We start from the raw sequence: 23863 nt of genomic DNA, 5'->3' as shown, positions 1-23863 counted from the left end.
GAGAACCTGAACTGAAAATAAAAAGTCAAAATAACCATACACATGTCATACTTACCTCCCATGTAGTCTACTCCTCAAACGCTTTCTCCTCTCATGCGTCCCATTTGTTCACTGTGATCAATGGAATTCACCATCCTCCATTTTAAAAATTGCCAACCTCATAACAGCTTCCTGGTCAACACACTGTTAAACTGTTATATCGCCCACTTGAACCATAAGGAAACCTTGCACATTACCTTGCACATTCAGTTGTAACTGACAGCAGTTAACATATAACGGACAGCAACTGGTATATTTCAGTTCTGACAAAATATGGTCAGAACCGGAAGGGATCACTGTAAGAAGAAAATGGTGAGCTTCTGAGAGGAACTGACGGTGAGGTTAGTATGTAATATTGTAATAATGTAATATTCATTTGCAGCTATGTCATGTGTTTTAAAAAAAAAATGTTTTACTCACTTCAGGTTCCCTTTAAAGAGAACCTGAACTGAAAATAAAAACTCTAAATAACCATATACAGGTCATACTTTCCTCCCATGTAGTCTGCTCACCAATCTCTTTCTCCTCTCCTGCGTCTTGTTTGTCCACTGTGATCGATGGAATTCTCCGTCCTCCATTTTGAAAATGGCCATTACCCCATAACAGCTTTCTGGTCAGCACACTGTTAAACTGTAATATCGCCCACTTGAAACACAGGGAAACATGGACATTAACTTGCACATTCAGTTGTAACTGACAGCAGCTGAAATAACTGACAGCAACTGGTGTATTTCAGTTCTGACAAAATTTTGTCAGAACTGGAAGGGATCACTGTAAGAAGAAAATGGTGAGCCTCTAAAAGGAACTGACGGTGAGGTTAGAATGTAATATTCATTTGCAGCTATATCATGTGTTTATTTTAAATAATTTTACTCAGTTTAGGCTCCCTTTAAGGAAGGGTGTGAACATATTGGTGTCATAGTAATCTTCCAGAAGGAGAATTTAGGCTTGGTTCAGAGAGGCGTCTGAACCAGCCACCTGCAGCAGCCCGGTGTCTTATTGCAAAAGATATGTCGTCTCATTGCAAATGCTTTTCTGCATACAAGTATTTGTTTGCTTTTGGCAACACTTCCCAGCATGCAGCGTTTTTCACCCTTGCAGAGGGACGCAGAGGCTTGGAGGTAAGTGGTCCTGGAAGCAAACTGGTGCTTCAGGATCAACTATGCGCCAGGCAGATGACAGCAAAAAACGGGATCGAAACGCAGCGTTTCCATAAGATGGTAAGTGATGGGACTGATTGCTGTCCATTCATTTAAATTGACAGAGTTTAAACAGTGAGCGTGAATTGGGCCATACTATGCGAACCAACATCCAGGCATAATGTATGATAACAGAGACAATACCCATCTTTTGTTCTTCGCACTGTCAATGTACCCCGCTGCTAATGTGAAGCTAGCCTAAATGCCTTGAATGGAAAAGAGCACTGACAAAGGAAATTCTGGATCTAAACGGTTTTGAGTAATAGATTTTGGGGTGTTTTGTTTTACAGAACCTCTTCAGCTACCAAAAATCTCCAAATATAGATAGGAAGGTACAGAAGCTGATCCAAAAAGGTATTTCATATGACATTTAAAATAACTTGTCAAAATGAACTTAAAGCAAACCAGAGCTGAGTAGAAATAAAATTGTTATACTTACCTGGGGCTTCCTCCAGCCCCATCCGCACGGATCGCTCCTACGCCGCCGTCCTCAGCCTTCTCCTGCGTCAGTACCGGGTTCCGAAACTTCCTCCAATCGCGGTCAGTTTGCAAGAGAAGTGCGCCCTCTAAGTACATCTTTGACGGTTGTTACGGGACCCGGTACCGGAGCTGTGGCCAGCGGAGGACGGCAGCCTGGGAGCGATCCGTGTGGATGGGGCTGGAGAAAGCCCCAGGTATGTATAAAACTTTTATTTTTACTCAGCTCTGGTACACTTAATATATAATACCCTGACGTACTTAATTTGTTACATGACACAAGACTTGTGCACACAGTATGGCACTGCAGGCAAAGTGGGTGCATCTTCCTCTGCATAGATCCATCACCTTACCCTGCTCCTCCCTCCTCCACCTCCTGTGCAGTGCAAGGCGGGGTAACTACAAATTATGGGGCACCCCAATGTTCTCCCCCCTTCCCTTCCCTTAGGTTGGAATGCTATGTTCTCACCATTACCGTCATCAGGATGGTATATAATGCTTTTAGTTGTCTTTATTTTAATGCGAAAGAGGAACAAATGATCCAGCCCAGTACATAGAGGAATTAGCATAGTCCTTGCTGTTTGTGAAGATCTGCTACAAGCTGGATCAAAATCTGATTTACTGTGGCATCACATTTGATTTTCATAAAATGTAGTTTTTAAAGGAAACCAGAGATCAATGTTTAGTCAGAATCAATACTTACCAAGGGCTTCCTCCCGCCCCATAAACACGTGTGAGTCCCTCCCGCGGTCTGCCGTACAGGTCACCCGGTAACTTGCTCAGTGACGTCAGTCCGGATCTATTGGGCATGCGCAGTAGATCCTCCACGCATGCGCAGAAGACCCAGACTGAACGCGACTGAGCAAGTTACCAGGGCTGATTGCGGCTGAATGGCAGACCGCGGGAGGACGGCAAAGGATTCACAGTGTTTATGGGGCGGGTGGAAGCCCCGGGTAAGTATCGATCCTGACTAAACTTGATCTTTGGTACACTTTAGAGTACTAGTTGGACTTTTCAGGACAAGAATGTAATTTGGTCAAGGCCAGATTATACTTTTAGTGCCCCTAGGGCTTAGGCCAACTGTCTTGTTGCTTCTTTTCCATGAGCAGCAACACCCCCCTATTCTATGTGCAGCTTTCCTATTCCATGCATACTATCCCAACACAGCAGCCTCTCTCATGCACTGCTACCTTGGGCAGCACTTCCGTGCTGCCCCCTATTGCGGCCTCCTTTTTCCAACTTTCATCCTCCTTTTTCATGTCAAAACACCTCTCTTCCATGTCCACCTGCCCCTTGTGCTGCAGCTCCCTAAGACCTGGGCCTCTGTGGCATTTCCAGAGCCTGAAGCGGGTATATATAATACATGGAGATAAAATGTAATCAACTAATATTATAAGCAAAAAAAAAAAAAAAGCCACATGTAACATTCATGAGATTCATTGAAACAGCACTGCACATGGGCTTAGCCTCTACACGAGACCAAATAGCAGCAGGGCTGTGGAGTTGGAATCAAGGCAATTTTGGGTACCCGGAGTCGGAGTTGAAGTCAGAGTTGGTGATTTTATAAACTGAGGAGTCAGAGTTGGATGATTTTTGTACAAAATCCATAGCCCTGGTAAGTATTAGACTAGGGAGTCGGAGTCAAGGAGTCGGAGGCATTTTGGGTACCCGTTGTCAGAGTTGGAGTCGGTGGTTTCATAAACTGAGCAGTCGGAGTCGGAGTTTGAGTCGGAAGATTTTTTGTTCCGACTCCACAGCCCTGGAGAAGAAGTCAGTGTTCTTTATAGACAGTTTGCAATGGTACGGGAGAGAACAGGTTGTAATATCTCAAATAGAGGTGTAGAGATCATTGAGGAACATGCCCAGCAGGATGCCAATGCTTGGATAGCTTGCTTTGAAAAGAAGACTGTCTCTAATAAAGTCCACGTAATCATACTCACAGCTCCAAACAGAAAACAGCCACAAAACCATATAAGGAAATATAATACTATAGGTAGTGGCAGATGTAGGGTCATCAATGCTCGCTGGGGGCAGATGCTTCCAAATGGGTCATAAACCTGAGAGCGAGCTGTATATGATTAACCAAGCTGGGAGCAGTAGGTGATCCAAAGTTCAAATTTAAACAGTAAAGAAGTCATTACAGAAAAAAAAATATTTCTTTATTAAAAATGAGTTGTTCCCCAGGCTACGCTATCCTGTTCACACAAACTGCAAAAGATCCATCCTGCTCTGGAAATAGCCAGTACAGTGAATTTTAATTTTGTTTTCTCCATGCTTTTTATTTTATATGACATCCATGCAATTCTTCCTGATCTTGCAGATACTCCCAGATATGTTATTTTCTGGTAAAACTAGGTTACACATATTTTTATGTCATGGTAAGAAATATTTACTTTAATTGAACTTGTCAGAAGGCCAGCCCAGGAGATTATATTTCTGGGAGTTGTAGTATCTCCTGGGCCACCGTATTTTGTACCATAGGCTAGAGAGCCATTCAGGAAATTAGTGTACATAGTGTGACAGCTCAACTTGCCTCCAAGTCTTAAAGATAATCTGTACTCTAAAATGTTTACAGCAAAAAGCATACCATTCTATTAATTGTGTTCTCCTGGGCCCCCCTGTGCTGTTTCTGCCACTCTCTGCTGCAAACCTGGCTTGTAAATGCCAGTTTTAGGCAGTGTTTACAAACAAACTAACCAGCTTGTCATAGGCTCACATAAGCAGAGTGTGTGAGTCATACAGAGCCTGCAGGGGGCCCGGAGGGTGTGTGTATAGCTTCTACCAATCACAAGCAGCCCTGCACATTCCACACATTCCAGCCTTAGCCCGACTGTGCCGACAGAAGAAAACAGATTAGATCATATAACAGAGATAACACAGCCACTGTGCAATTAGGAAAAGCTGCAGTAAGCCAGAACACATTAGAACAGGCAAAGGAATTTATAGGATAGAAGAACTAAGGCTGAAAATTTTGTTACAGAGTCTCTTAATGTCACACTAAGAACACTCACTCCCATATTGGCTTCCTCTTTGCCTACCAACTGTGAATGAAGGTGACCAGCGTGGGATACTCCATAGTTCTTAGAAGGGGCTGTCCGTCAGGTCAGAGCTGGATCATCCACAAGGCAAACCTAGGAAGTTGCCTAGGGCCTAGAGAGAGTCTAAGGGTCTGGCGGATGCTAGCCCCCACTAAATCTTCATTAAAAAGCCAGGTGATCATCAGCAGTTGGCAAAAACCGCTATCTTGCTTAAAGTCCCATTTCATGTTAATTCATTTATGCTTCAGGCTAATAGGGTAACCCAGTTTTCTCTCTCAATGTAGGGTAGTAAAGACAAATCTAAATAGCACAGGACCTGCAGACATGTATTTTAAAAGATGATACTAATCAGTTGCTGCAGGCAACCAAATATTCTGGACATCACTAGCCTAACAGATGTAAATTGTTCGCTAATGCATCATAAACAGGGCTTTTGTTTTCCTGTCAAGGGGTCAGTTAAAGTACATGTAGCCTTCTGATGAAACTGTAGTGTCATCAGACACTAATCCTTCTGTTATTAACCGTTTCATCACACACGTAAAATGTGTAGTTCTTTGCGATACTGGGAAGAAGCACACCAGCAAGTAAACTACTGACGCTTATCAACAGTAGGTTCCGTATATCATCTTATCTGTATTGCAGCAAATGTAAAGTGCATCATTATTAAAACAACAACACATTTATAGCTCAAAATATTGTAGTCCAGCACCAACAGAATGGCGGCACTTGTAAAATAAACAACATGGAAAACCGAGAGCCACGGATAGTGTAGAAGGATAGAGTAATGGTCGAAGGTATTGAATGTAAAATGATGTTTACAAGGGGTACCACTAAGGCATACATGTCAAACTCCGGCCCGCGGGCCAAATTTGGCCCTCAGAGCCATTCAATTTGGCCCTCAAGTGGTTTCCCTACTTTGCATTATGTTTGGCCCACTCTAGGCCACCAGGGAAGCCATATGGGGAGAAAGGGGGAAAACACTAAACACTAGGGAATTGTATAGGGGAGTCTGGGCATCTCTAGACACCAGGGAACTGTATAGGGAGGGAGGACCTCTAGACAGCAGATATCTTTTTATAAGGATACAAAGTAGAAAATAATGAGAGTTGGCTCTTGGGTGCATGAAAAATTCCAAAAAGCTTTATTATATACTAATACGAATAAAAGCTACCACATCAACACGTACTACAATCTATGAAAAGTATAAAACCAGTGAATCAATCCCCCCGGAGAGTAACCTCCTAATGAGAAATGATGAGGCTGCAGTCCTCAAACAAACCCCATAAATGAGTCCAGTTTCCGAAATTGAATGTACAGTATCCAATACAGTAGTATAACCAGGATGGTATATTGTTAGGATGGAACAAAGTCCACTGTGGACTTTGTTCCATCCTAACAATATACCATCCTGGTTATACTACTGTATTGGATACTGTACATTCAATTTCGGAAACTGGACTAATTTATGGGGTTTGTTTGAGGACTGCAGCCTCATCATTTCTCATTAGGAGGTTACTCTCCGGGGGGATTGATTCACTGGTTTTATACTTTTCATAGATTGTAGTACGTGTTGATGTGGTAGCTTTTATTCGTATTAGTATATAATAAAGCTTTTTGTAATTTTTCATGCACCCAAGAGCCAACTCTCATTATTTTCTACTTTGTATTTCTATTTCGTTGGCAGGATGCATGAGATTTGATATTACGAATTTATTTTTGATCGCATAGACTATTTAATAATTGTCTTGACCATCCTTTTCCCAAAGATTTTTTGAGCTATTTTACATATATCTTTTTATAAGGGAGGTAGGTGGCCAGTAGACATTGAGGTTGGCCCGCGATTAGTCCCCAGTGTACAATTTTGGCCCTCAACTAGATCCTAGTGTACAATTTTGACCCACTTTGTATTTGAGTTTGACTCCCCTGCACTAAGGCAACCACTCGTTAGACAGATGGGGAGATTAGACCTGACCCCACTCAGGTTAAGAAGTCGCTCTCCGTAGTTAGGAAGAAAAAAAGGGGAATAAACCAGGGGAGCACTAAACTCTGGCAGGAAATACTTAAACAGAGGTGCCAACAATAGAATAAAATATACTAAAAATAGTTTTAAAAAAGGGAGCTATTGATGGACTTACCTCCCCAAAGAAGACTTAATTTTGTTGAATTCAGACAAAAATAGCTTTGTCTACTCCACAATGCATCGCGTTTCTCAGGTGTGACCCGCTTCATCAGGCAAATTAAGGTACAAAAATGAGTGTGGTCAAGACCAAGCACCTCTGTCCAGAGGCGCTTGGTCTTGTGGAGTAGTCAAATAAAGCTATTTTTGTCTAAATTCAACAATATTGAGTCTTCTTTGGGGAAGTAAGTCTACCACAGCTTTACAGAGTACATAGAAACATTAATATCTATCCCTTAAGGCTACTTTCACACGAAGACGTTGCGTTTTAGGGGACGTTATGGTCGCATAACATGCCCCTAGCGCAATGCCTGGTGGTGATGGATGTGGACGTCAGAGTGAGCCGCGTTGTGCAGCTCACTCTGGCGTCCGTGATGCGTACTCTTGGACGCATGCGGCATCACGTGGCCCCGCCAGCCAATCGCCGCACAGAGCGGCGCTCCAGGAAGTAAACACTGCACGTCACACCGTGCAGTGAATATTAATTAGCCATGTGCCTGGCCGAGGAGGAGGAGGGAAGACCTCCTCCTCCAACACTACTGAGCATGTGCAAACAGTCTAACGCAGCTTAGCCGCTTACAACGTACAGCACGCAGCACTTTCAACGTACGTGCTGCGTTACAATGTAACGCAACGTGGGCACTGTGAACAGCCCATTGATTTTTCATTACTGTGCGGTGGGCTGCGTTACAGGCTGCGCTAACGTGCGCCTGTAACGTCTCACTGTGAAAGCAGCCTAAAGGGGATTGCAATTTTTGAGGCTAGCAGTTTGCCTGTACAGAGGTCTGGAGTCCTGATCCTTCCCCGAGGACAGTTCTGGTACATTAACGATAAAATACTACGGTTGATTGATCGTCTAATTCGAACGGAATATCGATCAGAAAAAATCATACAGGTTCACCAATGGAAGGAAAGCTTGTATACAATTCGATCAAATTGATGGATCTGTATAGTAGCTTTCCTTCTGTTAGTGGGCCAGAACGATCATTTCTGATTGATATTCCAATCAAATTGGACAAATGATCATCTGGAGAATTGTATAGTTAATGGACATCTTAAGAACTTTAGAACCAGTTAATCCAGATCAGGAGAGTGATCTGGTGACTCAGAAAGGTGCTCGTGCTGAAGTTTAATTTTGCAGTATTCTAAAGAGAAGACAAACGGGCAGCACACACAGTGAATCCGGCCACATGCTCAGGTGCACAGCACATCAAGATAGTTACAGCACACAGGTCAAGTGTCTCCTCCATGGGATCTACTACAGGACAACTGCAATTCACATCCAGTCCCCAGACACAAGTGGCATGCTTGCTCTATTACTTGTTTGCTAGGAACAGCTCTGTCAATCCAGATGAGATTATTACTACTGTATTCATAAATTATATAGTGCTGTCACTTTATGTCACACTGTACAATAAGAAACATGGGTACATATAAATACTGACATTGGTACATAATACAGAGTTGGTAGACAACATAGTGGTTACAGTGACAAATACACTTACTTTGCACACACAAAAAAGTCACCACCTGGGCATAACAAAGCAAGTAGGCTGGAGTTTCTGCAGTTCGTCAAGTCTAGGTTCAGCAATGTTAAGTGCAAAAAGAATGAGGTCAGCTGACTACCTGAATATGCTGAATGACCAGGTAATTCCATCAGTGAATTTCTTTTTCCCTGATAGTATATGCATATTTCTAGATGACAATGCCAGGGTTCTTAGGGTTTAAATTGTGAAAGAATGGTTTAGAGGGAGCATGAGGCTTACATTCTTACACATAGATTGGCCAGCACAGAGTCCGGACCTTAACCCCAGTGTAGAACAATTTGCGCAGCAGTCCCACTTTCCCATCATATCTACAAGACCTTGTGAAAAATTAATGCGAGTCTGGACAGAAATAAATGTGATATTGCAGAATCTCAATGAAACAATGCCAAAGTGAATGTGTGCAGAGGATGGTCCAACTAAATCAGATATGTCCAAAGTCCGGCCATGGGCCAAATATGGCCCGCCGAGCCATTTCTGGTGGCCCCCAAAGCTCTCTACTGTTGTAAATTCCATATGGCTGGAAGGCCGTTGCTGCAGTGGCCACCTTGTATGGCATCTCTGATACCCCCCTCCCCCTTGCTTGCCTGTAGGTTATTAGCCACCACTGTAGCAGTAACAGCAACTGATTAGCAGCCGGCAGTATGCCAGCATCAGTAACAGCCACTGATTAGCAGCCGCCACTAGGCCAGCAGCCAGCATATGTCATAAGCATAGTCCATAGATATTAGCAAAATTGCGTTTAATTTTTGTAGTTTGGCTTCCCAACACTCTCAAGCATGGCGATATGGCCCTTAGCCTAAAATGTTTGGGCACCCCTGAATTATTATTATTATTAAATAGCGTGTGACCTTTTTTAGACAAGTTGTATATTGTGATTATTTGACTATGTAGGGCTAGAGACCCTCTGTAACACAATAACATTCACTGTGTGCGTTCCCCCTTTTTATTCTTTAGTTATGTAACCAGAGTACTTTTTGACACATATTACACCACAAAAGGTTGTGCTCTCCTCAATTTGTAACTGAATAACAGGACTAAACTTATTAAAAAAATTTCTCTCACACTCCTGACCCCCCTTCCTCCCCCAAAACACAGTGTTCACCATTAGCACATTTACCTGCGTTTCACATTCATCTTGAGCATAACAGAAGTGCTGCTAAAGACTTATTGTGTGAAGCTGAAATGAATGGGACTGAATTAATCAGCACAACTGCCATTTTATCAATTGTTTTGGAGCTGTGAAATTTCAGCAGAATGTCAGATCAAGGAAAAATGAAAAAAAAACAACCTTCCTGTTCAAAAATATGAATATATAAAAACACTTTAGGAGTTATTTTTAAACCACATTCCTTCTTGTTCTCTGCCCCAGCTGCCTGTATTTTTTTCCTACACATATACCCGTAGTTTATTTGTTAATTAGTTTTCTTCTCCTGGGTTTTATTATGTATAGGAATGGGAGTTATTATGCAGAGCTGGTGGTGTGTTGGTGTAGCCAGGGAATGAAACATGAAGTGAGAGACTTAGAGTAAGAAAACATCACAGTGTTTATTTATAACTATAGGCATATTCATGAAAAGCGAATGATCTGCTGATTTCCAGACACATAAAGGGTTTGGGCCATGTCACACTCACGGTTGCTAGGAAGTAGTCTCAGCAACTAGTAGCTGCAACTTGACTTTAAAGGGGAACTTCAGCCTAAACAAACATACTGTCATTAAGTTACATTAGTTATGTTAATTAAAATAGATAGGTAATATAATCTCTTACCCACCCTGTTTTAAAAGAACAGGCAAATGTTTGTGATTACATGGGGGCAGCCATCTTTGTCATGGGGGCAGCCATCTTTTTGGTTGAAAGGAGGTGACAGGGAGCATGAGACACAGTTCCAACTGTCCTGTGTCCTGATCATCCCTACCAGCTGTGTGCGCTAGACTTCAAATCTTAAATTCAATATTTGAAAAAAAAATTGCACCAAAACAGCAGGAGAACAACAACATCAGAAATCCCATCATGCTTTGCACAGCATCAGGGGAAAAATGCCTGGGCAGTTTTCTTTTGTGCAGCTAAAAATGAGGCTTGGGGAAGAAAAACAAAGTTCTGATGCTGTGAAACTGTTAAAGAAACACCAAGCCTTTTCAGTGCTGCTGAGTAGATTTTTAGTCTGGAGGTTCACTTTAACATGTTTCATTGAGTTGCTAGCGATAGCAACTAGTCACAGTGACAAATTGTTTGTGGTTCAACTAGTTGCTGTGACCTAGTAGACCAAGTGACATCGACTTTTGTCCATCCAATAGTGTTCTCTGGCTTTGTTGAATGCTGGCACATGTCACCTGTAGACCTTGGGAGTCTGATAAGCTATCAGGGATTTTTGCTGTGCCTATTAACCCAATTCTGCCTTAAAGTGAACCTCCAGACTAAAAATCTACTCAGCAGCACTGAAAAGGCTTGGTGTTTCTTTAACAGTTTCACAGCATCAGAACTTTGTTTTTCTTCCCCAAGCCTCATTTTTAGCTGCACAAAAGAAAACTGCCCGGGCATTTTTCCCCTGATGCTGTGCAAAGCATGATGGGATTTCTGATGTGGTTCTCCTGCGTTTTTGGTGCAATTTTTTTTTTCAAATATTGAATTTAAGATTTGAAGTCTAGCGCACACAGCTGGTAGGGATGATCAGGACACAGGACAGTTGGAACTGTGTCTCATGCTCCCTGTCACCTCCTTTCCACCAAAAAGATGGCTGCCCCCATGACAAAGATGGCTGCCCCCATGTAATCACAAACATTTGCCTGTTCTTTTAAAACAGGGTGGGTAAGAGATTATATTACCTATCTATTTTAATTAACATAACTAATGTAACTTAATGACAGTATGTTTGTTTAGGCTGAAGTTCCCCTTTAAAGTGAACCTCCAGACTAAAAATCTACCCAGCAGCACTAAAAAGGCTAAAATACCCCTTTTTAAAATTCGAGTTTGGTCGAATTCGAATAGTAAATTATTCGAGGTCAGTCGAATATTCGAGTCGAATAATTTTTACTATTCGATTCGACCTCGGACTTCGAGCTCACTATTCGAGTCGGTATTCGAGCTCACTATTCGAGCTGACTATTCGAATTGGCCTTAAATAGCTTCCAACACTTGTTTTGAGGGTGACTGATGCAAGAAACATCTTTTTTTTCCAAGTAACAACAGCAAGTGATTATGTGGGGATGTTCCTTTAAAAAAAATGTGGAAAGAGAAGTTGTGTCCTTAATTTTGTTCAGTAGTGTTACTGTATATACTTGTTCTTCTTCTTCTTTATCTTTCTTCTTCTTCTTCTCGATCTTCTTCTTCTATATCTTCTTCTTCTTCTTCTATATTGTCTTCTTCATCATCTTCTTCTTCTTCATCTTCTTCATCTTCTTCATCTTCATCTTCTTCTTCTTCTTCTTCATCTTCATCTTCTTCATCTTCTTCTTCTTCATCTTCTTCTTCTTCATCTTCATCTTCATCTTCTTCTTCTTCTTCATCTTCTTCTTCTTCTTCTTCATCTTCTTCTTCTTCTTCTTCTTCTTCTTCATCTTCTTCATCATCTTCTTCATCTTCTTCATCATCTTCTTCATCTTCTTCTTCTTCTTCTTCTTCTTCTTCTTCATCTTCTTCTTCTTCATCTTCTTCATCTTCTTCATCTTCTTCTTCTTTTTCATCTTCTTCTTCATCATCTTCTTCATCTTCTTCTTCATCTTCTTCTTCATCTTCATCTTCTCCTTCTCCTTCTTTTTCAATATCGTCTTCTTCTTCTTCACGTATTTCTCTTTTCAATTTTTTTTTTAAAGAAATGCAGCTATTTTTGAGCGTAACAAATAGCTGGTGGGCGCACGCATGTTGGAAGCGCCATTGTATGTGCTCCCTGGCAGTGGAAACACAAAGACAGCAGGAGGTAAATTCAGCAGCAGGAGGAGGAGGATGAGTGTGTGGCAGCAGGCAGTCAATGAGGCAGGCAGCTCGCCGTGACATAATAGCCCTGGTACCTAGCGGTGATACCAGGGCTGTAAATAAACACAACAGGAGGTCCCAGACAGCGGTCGTGCAGCCCACATTGTGTCCAATACACAACTGGGACAACACAGTTTTCAACCCGGGCACCTCAGAAAAATTAAACCTTTTTTTTTTTTAATGGTTTGTTTGGTTTTGGTTTTGCAACCAATATAGCTATTGTTTGACGTAATAGCTGGTGGCAGAGTGGCAGCAGAAGGTAATTCTGTGTACCCTGGCAGTGGGAAACACAGACAGACAGCAGCAGCAGGAGGAGGAATGGAGGAGTAGGCGAGCAGCTATTGTTTGACGTAATAGCTGGTGGCAGAGTGGCAGCAGAAGGTAAATCATCTGTGTACCCTGGCAGTGGGAAACACAGACAGACAGCAGCAGCAGCAGCAGGAGGAGGTATGGAGGAGCAGTGTGAGTGTGGCAGCAGGTAGGCAGCGTGACATAATAGCCCTGGTACCTAGCGGTGATACCAGGGCTGTAAATAAACACAACAGGAGGTCCCAGACAGCGGTCGTGCAGCCCACATTGTGTCCAATACACAACTGGGACAACACAGTTTTCAACCCGGGCACCTCAGAAAAATTAAACCTTTTTTTTTTTTTTAATGGTTTGTTTGGTCTTTGGTTTTGCAACCAATATAGCTATTGTTTGACGTAATAGCTGGTGGCAGAGTGGCAGCAGAAGAAGGTAATTCTGTGTATCCTGGCAGTGGGAAACACAGACAGACAGCAGCAGCAGGAGGAGGAATGGAGGAGTAGGCGAGCAGCTATTGTTTGACGTAATAGCTGGTGGCAGAGTGGCAGCAGAAGGTAAATCATCTGTGTACCCTGGCAGTGGGAAACACAGACAGACAGCAGCAGCAGCAGCAGGAGGAGGTATGGAGGAGTAGTGTGAGTGTGGCAGCAGGTAGGCAGCGTGACATAATAGCCCTGGTACCTAGCGGTGATACCAGGGCTGTAAATAAACACAACAGGAGGTCCCAGACAGCGGTCGTGCAGCCCACATTGTGTCCAATACACAACTGGGACAACACAGTTTTCAACCCGGGCACCTCAGAAAAATTAAACCTTTTTTTTTTTTTTTAATGGTTTGTTTGGTTTTGGTTTTGCAACCAATATAGCTATTGTTTGACGTAATAGCTGGTGGCAGAGTGGCAGCAGAAGGTAATTCTGTGTACCCTGGCAGTGGGAAACACAGACAGACAGCAACAGCAGCAGGAGGAATGGAGGAGTAATGTGAGCAGCTATTGTTTGACGTAATAGCTGGTGGCAGAGTGGCAGCAGAAGGTAAATCATCTGTGTAGTGTACCCTGGCAGTGGGAAACACAGACAGACAGCAGCAGCAGCAGCAGGAGGAGGTATGGAGGAGTAGTGTGAGTGTGGCAGCAGGTAGGCAGCGTGACATAATAGCCCTGGTACCTAGCGGTGATACCAGGGCTGTAAATAAACACAACAGGAGGTCCCAGACAGCGGTCGTGCAGCCCACATTGTGTCCAATACACAACTGGGACAACACAGTTTTCAACCCGGGCACCTCAGAAAAATTAAACCTTTTTTTTTTTTTTATGGTTTTTTGGTTTTTGGTTTTGCAACCAATATAGCTATTGTTTGACGTAATAGCTGGTGGCAGAGTGGCAGCAGAAGAAGGTAATTCTGTGTACCCTGGCAGTGGGAAACACAGACAGACAGCAGAAGGGCAGTACACAGCAGCCCACTGTAGGTGTAAAATGTGTGGCTGCAGGCGACGTAATAGTCAAAGTGAACCAGGCTGGCTTAGTGAGCAGGAGCCAGGAGGTGGTAAAGGGTGGTAAGGCACATTAACGATGGTTCCGGCAGCCAGTTCATGTCCCCCTCTCGCCGACAACAGGGGCCAGGAACTCGCCTTCCACCCACGCCTGGTTCATCTTGAGAAACGTCAGTCTGTCCACAGACTTGTGAGACAGACGTGAGCGTTTCTCGGTGACCACGCCACCAGCTGCACTGAAGCAGCGCTCGGACAGCACGCTGGAAGGGGGGCAGGACAGCACTTCCAGGGCGTACTGCGCCAGCTCGCTCCAGATCTCCATGCGCTTGACCCAATACTCCATGGGATCAACAGGGGCATCGCTGTCAAGCCCGCTGTACGACCCCATGTAGTCAGCCACCATGCGGGTCAGGCGCTGGCTGTGACCGGAGGAGGATGCTGCTGCATGCATCTCCTCTCTAGTCACTGCTGCCGGAGCCTCTACAGTCCTGTAGAGCTCGTGGCTGAGAGACAGCAGGTCTGTGGGGCGCTTGCTGCTGCTGGATGCAGGCACCTGCTGCTGCCTCTGTGCTCGCTGCTGGACAGTGGGGGTGGAAGGCTGGGGGAAGGCTTCCTCCAAGCGCTCAACAAGGGCCTGCTGCAAGCTCCTTATTTGTTGCGCTGGGTCTCCTCCTGCAGGCGGCAGGAACTGGCTCAACTTCCCCTTGAGGCATGGGTCCAACATCATGCTGATCCAGATGTCCTCCCTCTGCTTCATCTGGATCACCCTGGGGTCCCTGCGCAGGCACGTCAGCATGTGCGCTGCCATTGGGAAGAGGCGGGCCACGTCTGCTGGCACATCGACGTCAGTGCTGTCCTCATCCTCCTCCTCTGCCGCCTCATCCTCTCTCCACCCCCGCACCAACTCAGCTGCGCTGTGCTGATCCCCCTCATCAGCAGCCAGGTCAGGGACCTCCACCAAGTCCTCCTCCTCCTCCCCCTCAGAGGTGGACTGCGCAGCTGGTTGCCGCTCCTGCTGGTCCAAGGCTGCCGCTCCCTGTTCCAGCAAAGCATCGAGGGCCCTGTTCAGCAGAGAAACCAGGGGCACCCACTCGCAGACCATAGCATGGTCCCTGCTCACCATGTTTGTGGCCTGCAGGAAGGGAGCCAGCACAAAGCACACCTGCTGCATGTGCCTCCAGTCATCATCGGGGACGATGGACGGGATGTTGCTGGTCTTGTCCCTTCTCTGAGCTGCGGAAACAGTGGCCAGGGCAAGGTACTGTTTGACAGCGTGCCTCTGTTCAACCAGACGCTCCAACATCGCCAGGGTGGAGTTCCAGCGAGTCGGAACGTCAAGGATCAGCCGATGGCGTGGCAGATCCAGCTCCTTTTGCACGTCTTCCAGGCTCGCACAGGCTGCAGCCGAGCGCCGGAAGTGACGCACAACATTCCTTGCCGTTTCCAGCAGTTCGCCCATCCCCTGGTAGGTGCGCAGGAACTTCTGCACCACCAGGTTCAGCACGTGGGCAAGACAGGGGATGTGGGTCAGGTTTCCCCTGTCTATTGCGGCAACCAGATTGGCCCCATTGTCGGCCACCACCTCTCCGACTCTGAGGCCTCTGGGGGTCAGCCAAATCCTCTCCTGCTCCTGGAGTTTGGCCAACACATGGGTTGCCGTCAGCTTGGTCTTCCCAAGGCTGACCAAGTGCAGCAGCGCTTGGCAGTGGCGGGCCTTCACGCTGCTGCTGAGGCGGGGGGTTTGGCCAGGTGTGCCGGAGGATGGCAGAGGATCGGAGGAACCTGCTGCAGTTCCCCTGACCCTGCGGGGTGGCACCACCCACTGTGTTGCTGCTGCTGCTGTGCCCGCTGCTGCTCTCCCATCCTCACCCCCTTCCACCAAGCTGACCCAGTGGACAGTGAAGGACAGGTAGCGGCCTGTCCCGAAGCGGCTGCTCCAGGAGTTCATGGTGACGTGGACCCTTTCACCAACCGCGTGCTCCAGCCCTCGCTCCACATTGGCCATCACAAAGCGGTGCAGTGCAGGAATGGCCTTGCGGGCAAAGAAGTGTCTGCTGGGGAGCTGCCAGTCTGGGGCTGCGCAAGCAAGCAGCGCACGAATGTCGCTCCCCTCCTGCACGAGCGTGTACGGCAGGAGTTGGGAGCACATGGCCCGTGCCAGCAAGCCGTTCAGCTGCCGCACGCGACGGCTGCTGGGAGGCAGAGCCCTAACCACCCCCTGGAAGGACTCGCTCAAAAGGCTCTGGCGTGGCCTTTTGCTGACACGGGAATCAGCAGACACAGCAGAGGAGGCCACTGAGGACTGGCTGCCAGAACAGGCCTCAGTGTCGGCGGCAGGAGTTGCAGAGGGGGGAGGAGCAGTGCGTTTCCGCACTCCTGCTGGTGCTGCTGGAGGAGCAGGAGGGCGGGTGGCTGCTGTTGCTGCTGCTGCTGCTGAAGGCTGTGCAGTGATGGGTGTGGTGCCACTGCCAGCACCAGATGCCTTCAGCCTCTGGAACTCCTCATGCTGGTGGAAATGTTTAGCCGCAAGGTGGTTGATGAGCGAGCTGGTGCAGAACTTTAAGGGGTCTGCACCTCTGCTCAACTTCCGCTGACAGTGGTTGCAAGTGGCGTACTTGCTGTACACAGTGGGCATGGTGAAATATCGCCAGATTGGTGACTTAAACATCCCCCTACGGCATGGAAGCGCTGCTGCCTGTCTCCCTGTGGTGGTTGGGGGGGGGGCTTGGGGGGCTTGGGTGCGGCTGGTGGTGGTACTGGCAGATGCTGCTGCTGCTGCTGCTGCTGAGCCTGAGACACCAGCAGGCTGTGGGACCTGCCTACTGCTGCTGCCAATGCTTGCAATGATGCGCCTCCTTGCAAGGCCCACAAGAGCATCCTCCTCCTCCTCCTCAGAGCTGCTGAGGACGACATCCCCTGGAGGTGGTGGCACCCAGTCTCTGTCTGTCACCGGGTCATCATCATCCTCCCCCTCCTGAAACATGTCCTGCTGGGATGAGGACCCCCCAAACTCCTCTCCTGATGCATGGATGGGCTGCTTGACTGTCGCCACAGTCTTGCTGTCCAATCCCTCATCCCCCAAAGTGCCCATCAGCATCTCCTCCTCAAAATCGCCAACAACAGCAGACAATTGACTCATGATGCCTGGGGTCAAAAGACTGCTGAATGACAGGTCGCCAACTGACGGTGAACTGGCCTCCTCCCCAGGCCCTGCTGGGCGGCTGCTGCGAACAGGGGTGGTGGTGGTGGTGGTGAGGGTGGAGGCCTCGGATGCAGAGCTGATGGCGGGCTGCTCATCCTCCGTCATGAGTTGCACCACAGTGTCTGCATCCTTTTCCTCAATGGGACGTTTCCGACCCGGCTGGAGGAAAATGGGAGCAGGTGCTAAACGCTGCTGCTGCTGTGTCTCTGCAGCGTGAGTTGCAGATGCTCCTGCTGGGCGGCGCCCAAGGCGTCCACGGCCAGTGGCTATGGGAGGAATGTTAGCCACTGACGCTGCTGCTGCTGCTGCGGAACTGTGCATGGTGGCGCGCCCGCGGCCGCGGCTTGCCACAATGCTGCTCCCTCTCCTCCTGATTCCCTTGCTGCCCTTCCCCTTGCCCAAACCGCGCTGGCTGCCACTTCCAGACATCTTAAATGTTTTGGGCGTATAGACAAAAGTTTTGTAAAAGGGCGGGTGAAAAGTGGGGTACTTTAATGGAGTGGGTTGGTTGGTGAGGTGACTGAGTGAGTGTCCCCTAGTACAGTAAGTAAGTAGTAACAGTCAGGAAGTACAACTAGCAGTTACAATAATCAGTAGTAATCACAAGTAAATTTAGTGTGTGTACACTCAGACAGTGAGTGCACGCACGCAGGAGCTAGTAGCCTATGGACAGTGACTGAGTGTCCTAGACTCCTAGTACAGTAAGAGTAAGTAGTAACAGTAAGTAGAACTAACTAATTACGATAATCAATCAGCGATCAGAAGGAAATAGAGTGTGTGTTGTGTGTGTACACTCAGACAGTGAGTGCACGCACGCAGGAGCTAGTAGCCTATGAACACAGTGACTGAGTGTCCTAGACTCCTAGTACAGTAAGAGTAAGTAGTAACAGTAAGTAGAACTAACTAATTACAATAATCAATCAGCGATCAGAAGGAAATGGAGTGTGGGTGTGTGTACTCTCAGACAGTGAGTGCACGCACGCAGGAGCTAGTAGCCTATGAACACAGTGACTGAGTGTCCTAGACTCCTAGTACAGTAAGAGTAAGTAGTAACAGTAAGTAGAACTAACTAATTACAATAATCAATCAGCGATCAGAAGGAAATGGAGTGTGGGTGTGTGTACACTCAGACAGTGAGTGCACGCACGCAGGAGCTAGTAGCCTATGAACACAGTGACTGAGTGTCCTAGACTCCTAGTACAGTAAGAGTAAGTAGTAACAGTAAGTAGAACTAACTAATTACAATAATCAATCAGCGATCAGAAGGAAATGGAGTGTGGGTGTGTGTACACTCAGACAGTGAGTGACCGCACGCAGGAGCTAGTAGCCTATGAACACAGTGACTGAGTGTCCTAGACTCCTAGTACAGTAAGAGTAAGTAGTAACAGTAAGTAGAACTAACTAATTACAATAATCAATCAGCGATCAGAAGGAAATGGAGTGTGGGTGTGTGTACACTCAGACAGTGAGTGCACGCACGCAGGAGCTAGTAGCCTATGAACACAGTGACTGAGTGTCCTAGACTCCTAGTACAGTAAGAGTAAGTAGTAACAGTAAGTAGAACTAACTAATTACAATAATCAATCAGCGATCAGAAGGAAATGGAGTGTGGGTGTGTGTACACTCAGACAGTGAGTGCACGCACGCAGGAGCTAGTAGCCTATGAACACAGTGACTGAGTGTCCTAGACTCCTAGTACAGTAAGAGTAAGTAGTAACAGTAAGTAGAACTAACTAATTACAATAATCAATCAGCGATCAGAAGGAAATGGAGTGTGGGTGTGTGTACACTCAGACAGTGAGTGCACGCACGCAGGAGCTAGTAGCCTATGAACACAGTGACTGAGTGTCCTAGACTCCTAGTACAGTAAGAGTAAGTAGTAACAGTAAGTAGAACTAACTAATTACAATAATCAATCAGCGATCAGAAGGAAATGGAGTGTGGGTGTGTGTACACTCAGACAGTGAGTGCACGCACGCAGGAGCTAGTAGCCTATGAACACAGTGACTGAGTGTCCTAGACTCCTAGTACAGTAAGAGTAAGTAGTAACAGTAAGTAGAACTAACTAATTACAATAATCAATCAGCGATCAGAAGGAAATAGAGTGTGGGTGGTGTGTGTACACTCAGACAGTGAGTGACCGCACGCAGGAGCTAGTAGCCTATGAACACAGTGACTGAGTGTCCTAGACTCCTAGTACAGTAAGAGTAAGTAGTAACAGTAAGTACAACTAACTAATTACGATAATCAATCAGCGATCAGAAGGAAATGGAGTGTGGGTGTGTGTACACTCAGACAGTGAGTGCACGCACGCAGGAGCTAGTAGCCTATGAACACAGTGACTGAGTGTCCTAGACTCCTAGTACAGTAAGAGTAAGTAGTAACAGTAAGTAGAACTAACTAATTACAATAATCAATCAGCGATCAGAAGGAAATGGAGTGTGGGTGTGTGTACACTCAGACAGTGAGTGCACGCACGCAGGAGCTAGTAGCCTATGAACACAGTGACTGAGTGTCCTAGACTCCTAGTACAGTAAGAGTAAGTAGTAACAGTAAGTAGAACTAACTAATTACAATAATCAATCAGCGATCAGAAGGAAATGGAGTGTGGGTGTGTGTACACTCAGACAGTGAGTGACCGCACGCAGGAGCTAGTAGCCTATGAACACAGTGACTGAGTGTCCTAGACTCCTAGTACAGTAAGAGTAAGTAGTAACAGTAAGTAGAACTAACTAATTACAATAATCAATCAGCGATCAGAAGGAAATGGAGTGTGGGTGTGTGTACACTCAGACAGTGAGTGCACGCACGCAGGAGCTAGTAGCCTATGAACACAGTGACTGAGTGTCCTAGACTCCTAGTACAGTAAGAGTAAGTAGTAACAGTAAGTAGAACTAACTAATTACAATAATCAATCAGCGATCAGAAGGAAATAGAGTGTGGGTGGTGTGTGTACACTCAGACAGTGAGTGACCGCACGCAGGAGCTAGTAGCCTATGGACAGTGACTGAGTGTCCTAGACTCCTAGTACAGTAAGAGTAAGTAGTAACAGTAAGTACAACTAACTAATTACGATAATCAATCAGCGATCAGAAGGAAATGGAGTGTGGGTGTGTGTACACTCAGACAGTGAGTGCACGCACGCAGGAGCTAGTAGCCTATGGACAGTGACTGAGTGTCCTAGACTCCTAGTACAGTAAGAGTAAGTAGTAACAGTAAGTAGAACTAACTAATTACGATAATCAATCAGCGATCAGAAGGAAATAGAGTGTGTGTTGTGTGTGTACACTCAGACAGTGAGTGCAGTGCGCACACGCAGGAGCTAGTAGCCTATATGAACAGTGACAGTGAGTGTCCCTACGGGTACAGTAAGAGTAAGTAGTAAGTAAGTACAACTAACTAACAATAATCTATCAGTAATCAGAAGGAAATAGAGTGTGTGTACACACAGACAGTGAGTGAGTGCACACACGCAGGAGCTAGCTAGTAGCCTATAAACAGTGACAGTCAGTGAGTGTCCTACTCCTAGTACAGTATAACTACAATACTATTAGTAAAGGACAGCAGAAATACTGGTAATAGATGAGAGAAATAAACAGAGGACAGCTGCCCACAGAGGCAAGGCCCCCCTGAGGCCTAAACCTGTAAGCTTGCAGCAGCTGCCTGTCTCTAATGTAACACACAAGCTACTAACTAAAATACAATGTCTATCTAACTAACAACAATATAGGTATATATGGCAGGTGTAGGTGAGCAAAAACGCTAGGTAAATGATCACAATAGAGCACTTGCTAAGCCAAAGCACAAAGGAGCAACTCTCTCTCTGTACAAGTCTCAGGCAAGCATGGAGAAACGGAACATGGCGGCCGCTATTTATAGGGTAGGGGCTGGCCAGGGTCCCCCTCTGTGATTGGCTGCCGTCAGAGGGCCTGGGAGCCCTCTGATTGGCTCTAAGGACATCAATCTGGGCTATGACGCTATTCGAGCTCGGTACCGAGCTCGAATAGCGCCGGGTTGCTCGAATAGCTCGAATAGTGAATGGGCTATTCGAGTGTACTCGGATAGCCCATTCGAATAGCTCCAGCTATTCGGAGCTCGAATACCGAGCTCGAATAGCTGAAAAAGAGCTCGAATATTCGAGCTACTCGAATATTCGAGCTCTGCTGAGCACCACTGTGGTGTTTCTTTAACAGTTTCACAGCATCAGAACTTTGTTTTTCTTCCCCAAGCCTCATTTTTAGCTGCACAAAAGAAAACTGCCCAGGCATTTTTCCCCTGATGCTGTGCAAAGCATGATGGGATTTCTGATGTTGTTGTTCTCCTGCTGTTTTGGTGCAATTTTTTTTTCAAATATTGAATTTAAGATTTGAAGTCTAGCGCACACAGCTGGTAGGGATGATCAGGACACAGGACAGTTGGAACTGTGTCTCATGCTCCCTGTCACCTCCTTTCCACCAAAAAGATGGCTGCCCCCATGACAAAGATGGCTGCCCCCATGAAATCACAAACATTTGCCTGTTCTTTTAAAACAGGGTGGGTAAGAGATTATATTACCTATTTTAATTAACATAACTAATGTAACTTAATGACAGTATGTTTGTTTAGGCTGAAGTTCCCCTTTAACTTCTCTAGTTTTGTGCTGTCTATACTCTGGCTTATATATCAATATTGGCTTGTATTATTCTATTCTGACCAACATGTCATAAAGCGTACCCGAGGCGACATGTGACATGATGAGATAAACTTGTCTTTGTACAGTACAAAACATATTAATAACCAGGCTGTTTTACTTGTTTTATTTTGCTACCTGAAAGAGTTATTTTTTAGGCATGCAAGTGACAGCTTCTGTCCTGTCAGTACCTTGACGGGAATATAGTAAACATCACTGATTAGCAAATTACACAGCTGTAGGAGGTGTTGCTGATGCTAAAACCATGATATTTAGCGTACAAGTGGATATCCTGAAGTATTTACTGTTGTTATGGTTCCTTTTTACGTTTAAACCATCTTTTTTTTTTTTTAAACAGCCTTTATTAAACCATATAAAGTATACATCTCCAACATAGATATATTAGTATTTGAACAAGCAATGCAGCAGTACTATACACCACAAACGAATTACTTTAAGACGGATCATAATAGTATAGCAGCCTCGAACATACCCCTTATGGACCTCCTGAAATTCTCTTGAATTAGTGAAATATCCGGCAGACCCGGAGTGTCTATCCACCCCGCCCATATGGAGTCAGACTTCCCAGCTGCATTCCTGTGCTGGTAGATAACTTTTTCCAGCTTTAAGTAGTAGTTCACTTGTTTTATCCAATCTTCTACTTTAGGGGTATTGGGGCTTTTCTATTGCATTAGAATTAGCTTTCTAGCTTGAAATAATAGGCGCAAAATCATTATTTGTACCTTTTCTTGTACTTTCAGATCCAGGGATGAGCCCAAAATGCATATCATTACAGATCTAGTTATTTTTTGTTTAGCAACCGTATCTATAATATCCATCACCTCCCTCCAGTATCTATGCAACTTTGGGCACCTCCATAGCATGTGTATCAAATCTCCGTGCTCTCTGCGGCACCTGGGACAAACTGGATCGTCCCCACACTTCATAGAGTAAAGTCTCTTTGGGGTTAATAAATTCCTATACAAGATATTTAGCTGGGACAACTTTTGCGAGGCGTTAGTAGATACCAAAGGGACATTTTGGAGGATATTAACCCATTCCTCTTCCGTTAACTCCCCCAGCTCTTCACACCATTTATTAAAGCATTTGAGAGGGAACTTTTTCAGGAATAATCCCAGTATCATAGAATATGAAACTGAGATGAAGCCGCTACGCCCCTTATACTGGCTCACTAGATTGTAAAGCGGAGCCGGCTGCAAATATAAGGGATGTACCACTCGCTGCCTGTCAACTGCATGTTTCAATTGCATATATTGAAAGTTCAATAACATAGTATGAGGTCTATTCAAAATGCCGAGAAGATCAGCTAACGGTTTCAGATGCTCATTTTCAGTCAACACCTGATTTAATGTTAAAGTTCCCTCTCTGGACCAGTTCTTCAAGAAATCCAAATTGGCCAGTTCCTGGAAACGGGATTGGGCATATAACGGAGTATATATAGTGATTCCTTGTACATCTTGCATTACGCGCATCCTGTCCCAAATTTTTTGCATAAGGAGGAGAGTGTATTGTTTTCTATTTTTAGCTCCGCATATCCCAGCTTCTAGGGCAGCATAAATTGAATTAAACCCCAGCACCTTATTAAGTAGCAGCCTACTAGAGTCCTTTAAGTCAGCGTCCTCCCAACCTACCAGATGTTGCATTTGTGAGGCAAGATAGTATACCCACGGATTAGGGACTGCTAGTCCTCCCTCTTCCTTAGGATATTGTAAGTATTGTAGCTTAATTTTTA

General features: G+C 45.5%; 1 long non-coding RNA gene across 4 annotated transcripts in view; it reads left to right on the top strand.

Moving 5' to 3' along the window:
* The window catches only part of LOC137541406 (uncharacterized), a 1168812-nt gene that overhangs the window by 775320 nt on the left and 369629 nt on the right, over positions 1 to 23863 (top strand). For 3 of the 4 annotated variants that reach the window (XR_011025153.1, XR_011025156.1, XR_011025151.1), the window contains exon 6: positions 1529 to 1592. The exons of the other annotated variant lie outside the window; for it this stretch is intronic. This is a non-coding gene — a long non-coding RNA (uncharacterized lncRNA). The remainder of the gene's footprint in view (positions 1 to 1528; positions 1593 to 23863) is intronic. 4 annotated transcript variants of the gene reach the window in all.

The sequence above is a fragment of the Hyperolius riggenbachi genome, chromosome 12 (assembly GCF_040937935.1).
Source record: "Hyperolius riggenbachi isolate aHypRig1 chromosome 12, aHypRig1.pri, whole genome shotgun sequence".
Lineage (NCBI taxonomy): Eukaryota > Metazoa > Chordata > Amphibia > Anura > Hyperoliidae > Hyperolius > Hyperolius riggenbachi.
This window is presented reverse-complemented; position numbering and strand designations above follow the sequence as displayed.